Source organism: Musa acuminata, unplaced genomic scaffold, assembly GCF_036884655.1.
Source record: "Musa acuminata AAA Group cultivar baxijiao unplaced genomic scaffold, Cavendish_Baxijiao_AAA HiC_scaffold_1136, whole genome shotgun sequence".
NCBI classification, from domain to species: domain Eukaryota; kingdom Viridiplantae; phylum Streptophyta; class Magnoliopsida; order Zingiberales; family Musaceae; genus Musa; species Musa acuminata.
This window is the reverse complement of record NW_027021348.1, coordinates 67,501-75,000: the sequence shown is the minus strand read 5'-3', so window position 1 is coordinate 75,000 and position 7,500 is coordinate 67,501.

Below are 7,500 nucleotides of genomic sequence, written 5' to 3'. Positions count from 1 at the left end.
CATCTCAGCACCCTGGAACCCCCCGGGTGGCACAGGGCTGGATGGGGCTTTCGTATAGCAGGGACGGTGCTGCCTCTCGCTTCGCTCGCTGTCCGCCGCTCGCCGCTCCCTCGCGCAGCCAAAAATGGCCAGTTTTGTCCCGTTTTTGGGCCGTTTTGGCCAGTTTTTGGCCTGTTCTTGCGTCGCGCGGTGACCGTCGTGAGCGGAGCAAAATGTCAGCCATCTCAGCACCCTGGAACCCCCCGGGTGGCACAGGGCTGGATGGGGCTTTCGTATAGCAGGGACGGTGCTGCCTCTCGCTTCGCTCGCTGTCCGCCGCTCGCCGCTCGCTCGCGCAGCCAAAAATGGCCAGTTTTGGCCCGTTTTTGGGCCGTTTTGGCCAGTTTTTGGCCTGTTCTTGCGTCGCGCGGTGACCGTCGTGAGCGGAGCAAAATGTCAGCCATCTCAGCACCCTGGAACCCCCCGGGTGGCACAGGGCTGGATGGGGCTTTCGTATAGCAGGGACGGTGCTGCCTCTCGCTTCGCTCGCTGTTCGCCGCTCGCCGCTCGCTCGCGCAGCCAAAAATGGCCAGTTTTGGCCCGTTTTGGCCAGTTTTTGGCCTGTTTTTGCGTTGCGCGGTGACCATCTTTAGCGGAGCAAAATGTCAGCCATCTCAGCACCCTGGAACACCCCGGGTGGCACAGGGCTGGATGGGGCTTTCGTATAGCAGGGACGGTGATGCCTCTCGCTTCGCTCGCTGTCCGCCGCTCGCTGCTCGCTCGCGCAGCCAAAAATGGCCAGTTTTGGCCCGTTTTTGGGCCGTTTTGGCCTGTTTTTGGGCTGTTCTTGCGTCGCGCGGTGACCGTCGTGAGCGGAGCAAAATGTCAGCCATCTCAGCACCCTGGAACCCCCCGGGTGGCACAGGGCTGGATGGGGCTTTCGTATAGCAGGGACGGTGCTGCCTCTCGCTTCGCTCGCTGTCCGCCGCTCGCCGCTCGCTCGCGCAGCCAAAAATGGCCAGTTTTGTCCCGTTTTTGGGCCGTTTTTGGCCTGTTTTTGGGCTGTTCTTGCGTCGCGCGGTGACCGTCGTGAGCGGAGCAAAATGTCAGCCATCTCAGCACCCTGGAACCCCCCGGGTGGCACAGGGCTGGATGGGGCTTTCGTATAGCAGGGACGGTGCTGCCTCTCGCTTCGCTCGCTGTCCGCCGCTCGCCGCTCGCTCGCGCAGCCAAAAATGGCCAGTTTTGGCCCGTTTTTGGGCCGTTTTGGCCAGTTTTTGGCCTGTTCTTGCGTCGCGCGGTGACCGTCGTGAGCGGAGCAAAATGTCAGCCATCTCAGCACCCTGGAACCCCCCGGGTGGCACAGGGCTGGATGGGGCTTTCGTATAGCAGGGACGGTGCTGCCTCTCGCTTCGCTCGCTGTTCGCCGCTCGCCGCTCGCTCGCGCAGCCAAAAATGGCCAGTTTTGGCCCGTTTTGGCCAGTTTTTGGCCTGTTTTTGCGTTGCGCGGTGACCATCTTGAGCGGAGCAAAATGTCAGCCATCTCAGCACCCTGGAACCCCCCGGGTGGCACAGGGCTGGATGGGGCTTTCGTATAGCAGGGACGGTGATGCCTCTCGCTTCGCTCGCTGTCCGCCGCTCTGTCACGACCTTAGCTGGTTTTGCCTAAGGCGTGCGGCACCCTCGCGCGTCCGTCCGCAAAGGTCAGCCTCCCCGAAGCCTCCCATTGTCCCTTAGGACCAACAAAAGAGAGAACGGGTTAAAGAGAACGCCTCAATCGGGATCCACAAGCAAACATATCCGAAAAACACTTCATAGACAATGCAAATTACAAACAGACTTTACAAGCTCTGAATAGTGGCACAACAAAGGGTAAAATGGTCCATTACAGACCGAAAAGCTCTCGAACGTGTCCACATGACACAACCTTTATTTACAAGCCTAAAGAGGCCACCAACCCAACTAAAATGGGACTATTAAGCCTTCGGCCGCCCCTTTACATTCTGTACAAGGCATGAACATGCCAAAAGACAACGGACAGACATAAGCATTACATCCAACATCTTGTTTAGAAGTTTGTCCGTTACATTCTCCCCCACTTATCCCTTCGACGTCCTCGTCGAAGCCTTTGTGAACACTGCAACTCTTCGCCTTTGCTGAGTCTTCAATCTTCCGCTCCAGCTGCAATGCACCTCCTGGCTCCCAGCTGCTCTCCGCTGCTGTTTCTGAGTAGTCGAACCTTTGATCCGCCATGCTGCTTCAACTCGCCAATGACTCTGACTCTGGTGTGGGGTTGGCTGAGTTGTATTGATCCTCGTTGATTCCTGCGGATCCACCAAATGAAGGAAAAGACCATCCTTAGTGCGCCAGTCTCTCAAAATTTCCACATGCTGCTTGAACTGGGTGGATGCTTGTTGGAGCTTTAACGAGCATCGCCTCGCAAACTTCTGAAGTTTTGGGTCCTTCCTCCACAAAATCTGCTCGTTGACTCTTCTTTCACTTAGTTGTCACATCCAAGTAGGTTCGCATCACTTCCGCTTTCGATTGGCATTTCGTTGGGAAATGAGGCGGACAATCTACTCTCAGTAGCACTGATCACCGTTGGTGAGGATTTGACAACTATTATCTTCCATTCTCTTCGAAGGGTCTTTGAACTTGTGCAGAGCTCCTCTGCTGGATAGATAAGAGAATTGGGGTACTCGGTTTCGCCCATTCTCTTAAGAGTTGAGAAGGCAAAGGTTACTTGACTTCGCCCGCCTCCTCGAGGTTGTACTTCATGCATCGAGCTGGTTACTGGCCTTCGCCTGCTCTTTGCTCACACTTCTGAAGCACTTGAAGTGTTTGCACTCCTTGCGTTGAGTTAGCTACTGTGATTCACCTTCTCAATGCCATTGAACTTCTGGAATGCAGGAAGTTTTCACCCCAACTTGGAGTAATTCTCTGATAGATAAGGTCGCCTCTGGGATTGTACCGTCTTCTCCATCAACCCTGCCACCTACTCCACTGAGTAGCAAAGGTACAGCACCACGTACTGCCTGCTTCGTTCCTTGGTCGTGCACTCTTGCATGACCCGAAGTCCTTCACTTACGGCTATCTTGATGAGAAACTTGTTGACACCGGTCTTACGAAGTTTCTTGGCCTCTGCCCTTCAGCCTTGTCTCGGTACTTGGAGATTGCCTCTGCATGCTCCACCTCCTCGGCCCCTTTCACGACCAAGCACTCTCCCTCCGTGAGAGCACGGGATCAATGACTTGCACGGAAGTCCCGCCTCTGCGGTACCATGGCGCTGCCATGCCCATGGCCCTACTATCCGTCGCTTCGCCTCTGTATCCCTTTCCTTCACAATCAGTAGAGATGTCTCCGTGGCACTCCTCTGAGTCCACCTCCATTCTAACTGATGCTTAATTTTGGGTAGCTAAGTCCCTCTGGACTCATCGTCGCTTCCTCGCCCCATTCGACCTCCTGCTTCAACACCTCTGTGTTCTCCAAGCAGTCTGTTTGGTCGATGGAAAGACAGACTGCAACTCCCATGCATGGCCTCTGCCATCACATTGTAGGGTTTGCACCGATTCTGTTCTCCTTAGCTTCCTTGGTAGCAACGTTCGCTTACTCGACCTTGTCCTCTGACTTGTCGGGCTCCCTTAAGCGAATATGAGCTCTGGAGCAGTCCAACTCTCCAGCTGCTTCGATCATACCTCTGCATGATCAAGTCCCTCTCATGGGACTCACGGGTACTTGCATTCGAACTCTTCCCTTGGTGGAACCCAGCCCCCCATATGCTGATGACCAAGGTTTTCATCCGATGCAAAATTCGGTGCACGCCCGGAAGACCCGCCTCTGCGGTACCATGGCCTTCACTCCTTGAATCCATAGCCCTTCTTGCCGTCGTGTTGTTCACCAAAGCGGAGCTCCCAGTAGCTCCCGATCATACCTCCATATGATCTCATCCCTCACGGGACGAGTCGTGTGTGTCGCATTGCCACGAACTGTTCCACCACGATCCGCTGCACCATGTCGCCTCCTGGTGACATCTCCATTGCATTCTGATCCTTGTGGAATAAACTCGAATTGTGAACCCTCCATGTGTGGCCTCTGCCAATACATCGCAGGGTCTCCTCCACCTTCGATTTTGTTCGCTCCTTTGGCAATCGACCTTCATCCACCCACTGTTGGGTCACACCTAGATGAAGCACCGCTCTAGGACAGTCCGTCGCCTAGTAGCTCCCGAAGTCCACCGACTTCGCTGTAATTTGTGCACCATTGCCTGGATCCTGGGCCTCTGCCCCTACCAGCACAATCTCCGCTGCACACTGCTTCCTTCATAGCAACTTGAATGGCAACACTGTGGCATATTCTTCAAGAGTACCCGCCCCTGCGTCCTCTTGCCCCGTGCTAAGGCCTTCTGTACCCAACTTCGCCTCCGCAAATTGAGTCGCCTTAGTTCCTCCATCGAATGCTCCTCCGAGATAAGGTGCATGTGCCCCGAAGCTCCCTTCGTCTTTGGCACCATGCAAGATGAGTCCGCTCTGTCAGAATGAAGGACCCAAGGAACAGCATGATTCTACTCCTGCCTCTGCAAGAGTTCATGTCCTTGACCTCTGTCTAGGGAAAGCGCTGTGCCTCTGCTCCATGTTCCAACTTCTATGCTGGCTCCCTTCATGCGGCTTGGGTACTTCGCCAAGTTACACCCAAGTTGCTCCGCTCCTCGTTTTTGCATTGAGTCGATGGTGGCCCTCGCGCCCACCATTCCACGGGTCAGCCCTCCCTTGAGTCCGATCTCCATATCGACTCCAAGTGTGCCTCCATTTGAGTTGCTTTGGGTCGCTCCCCCACTTGATCTCGCAATGCATCCTCTCAAGCGAGATCATGCGACGACTCCTCGCCGCTTGCTCAGTCCATCGAGCTTCGTGGAGTTGTTGTTTGTGAGGTACTCCTCCTCAACATGTGAAGTCCGTCTCACATGATTCTCCCTCTGGAGAGCTGAGACTTATCCCTCCTGGATAACTGTCCCGTTGGAGCAACATCTCTCTTCGTTTCGGAGACCACCATCCCCTTGGACTACTCCGATCTGCTGAACAAACTGTGCATTGTTCTGCCTCTTGCAAACGCACTTGCTAGATTGCGCCTCCACGTCAATACAGCCACCGCTGCACCCCTCAAGGCCTAGCAACATGCTGAACTCGTTGCACACTTCAGCCTCCTCCGGACGTATCCTTCGCATGTCGAAGAGAAAGTTTCAATGCTCCATGGCGCCGAGTCTCGCCCGCCTTGGGATGGCCACGAACAATCCATCGTCCGCATACAAGCCCATGCATGAGTACCGAATTCTTCGAGTTAGCAATTCCCCTCACCTCTGTGAGCTTTGCACAACTCTTTCGGTCGCTGAGCAACTCATTCCACTTTGCATGGTCTCGTCCTTTGCCAAGCGCCTCGCTTGCCTTGAGCACCATCAAGTAAAGTTGTCAACGTTGAGCCGTAGCTCAAACTCAGCCATCCCAACCTTTGTGCGCTCCAAATTCTTCCAAGCTTGCCTGTTCTCGTGGTGCCTCTTGCGCGAAGGGTTGGCCATTCCTCTGAATGCCAATCTCAGATGCCCGCTCCTCTGAGCGACTCTTTTCCCTACATCTCTATGCCCGTTTTCCCTCAAACGGTCGCGCGTGTGCTGACTGCCCTCAACGCAGCCCCGCTAGGTCCCCCACGTTTGCATGTCAAGTGTTTCTATGAGTGCTTGTCCCGCTCTGATACCACACTGTCACGACCTTAGCTGGTTTTGCCTAAGGCGTGCGGCACCCTCGCGCGTCCGTCCGCAAAGGTCAGCCTCCCCGAAGCCTCCCATTGTCCCTTAGGACCAACAAAAGAGAGAACGGGTTAAAGAGAACGCCTCAATCGGGATCCACAAGCAAACATATCCGAAAAACACTTCATAGACAATGCAAATTACAAACAGACTTTACAAGCTCTGAATAGTGGCACAACAAAGGGTAAAATGGTCCATTACAGACCGAAAAGCTCTCGAACGTGTCCACATGACACAACCTTTATTTACAAGCCTAAAGAGGCCACCAACCCAACTAAAATGGGACTATTAAGCCTTCGGCCGCCCCTTTACATTCTGTACAAGGCATGAACATGCCAAAAGACAACGGACAGACATAAGCATTACATCCAACATCTTGTTTAGAAGTTTGTCCGTTACAGCTCGCTGCTCGCTCGCGCAGCCAAAAATGGCCAGTTTTGGCCCGTTTTTGGGCCGTTTTGGCCTGTTTTTGGGCTGTTCTTGCGTCGCGCGGTGACCGTCGTGAGCGGAGCAAAATGTCAGCCATCTCAGCACCCTGGAACCCCCCGGGTGGCACAGGGCTGGATGGGGCTTTCGTATAGCAGGGACGGTGCTGCCTCTCGCTTAGCTCGCTGTCCGCCGCTCGCCGCTCGCTCGCGCAGCCAAAAATGGCCAGTTTTGTCCCGTTTTTGGGCCGTTTTGGCCTGTTTTTGGGCTGTTCTTGCGTCGCGCGGTGACCGTCGTGAGCGGAGCAAAATGTCAGCCATCTCAGCACCCTGGAACCCCCCGGGTGGCACAGGGCTGGATGGGGCTTTCGTATAGCAGGGATGGTGCTGCCTCTCGCTTCGCTCGTTGTCCGCCGCTCGCCGCTCGCTCGCGCAGCCAAAAATGGCCAGTTTTGGCCCGTTTTTGGGCCGTTTTGGCCAGTTTTTGGCCTGTTCTTGCGTCGCGCGGTGACCGTCGTGAGCGGAGCAAAATGTCAGCCATCTCAGCACCCTGGAACCCCCTGGGTGGCACAGGGCTGGATGGGGCTTTCGTATAGCAGGGACGGTGCTGCCTCTCGCTTCGCTCGCTGTCCGCCGCTCGCCGCTCGCTCGCGCAGCCAAAAATGGCCAGTTTTGGCCCGTTTTGGCCAGTTTTTGGCCTGTTTTTGCGTTGCGCGGTGACCATCTTGAGCGGAGCAAAATGTCAGCCATCTCAGCACCCTGGAACCCCCCGGGTGGCACAGGGCTGGATGGGGCTTTCGTATAGCAGGGACGGTGATGCCTCTCGCTTCGCTCGCTGTCCGCCGCTCGCTGCTCGCTCGCGCAGCCAAAAATGGCCAGTTTTGGCCCGTTTTTGGGCAGTTTTGGCCAGTTTTTGGCCTGTTCTTGCGTTGCACGGTGACCGTCGTGAGCGGAGCAAAATGACAGCCATCTCAGCACCCTGGAACCCCCCGGGTGGCACAGGGCTGGATGGGGCTTTCGTATAGCAGGGACGGTGCTGCCTCTCGCTTCGCTCGCTGTCCGCCGCTCGCCGCTCGCTCGCGCAGCCAAAAATGGCCAGTTTTGGCCCGTTTTTGGGCCGGTTTGGCCAGTTTTTGGCCTGTTCTTGCGTCGCGCGGTGACCGTCGTGAGCGGAGCAAAATGTCAGCCATCTCAGCACCCTGGAACCCCCCGGGTGGCACAGGGCTGGATGGGGCTTTCGTATAGCAGGGACGGTGCTGCCTCTCGCTTCGCTCGCTGTTCGCCGCTCGCTCGCGCAGC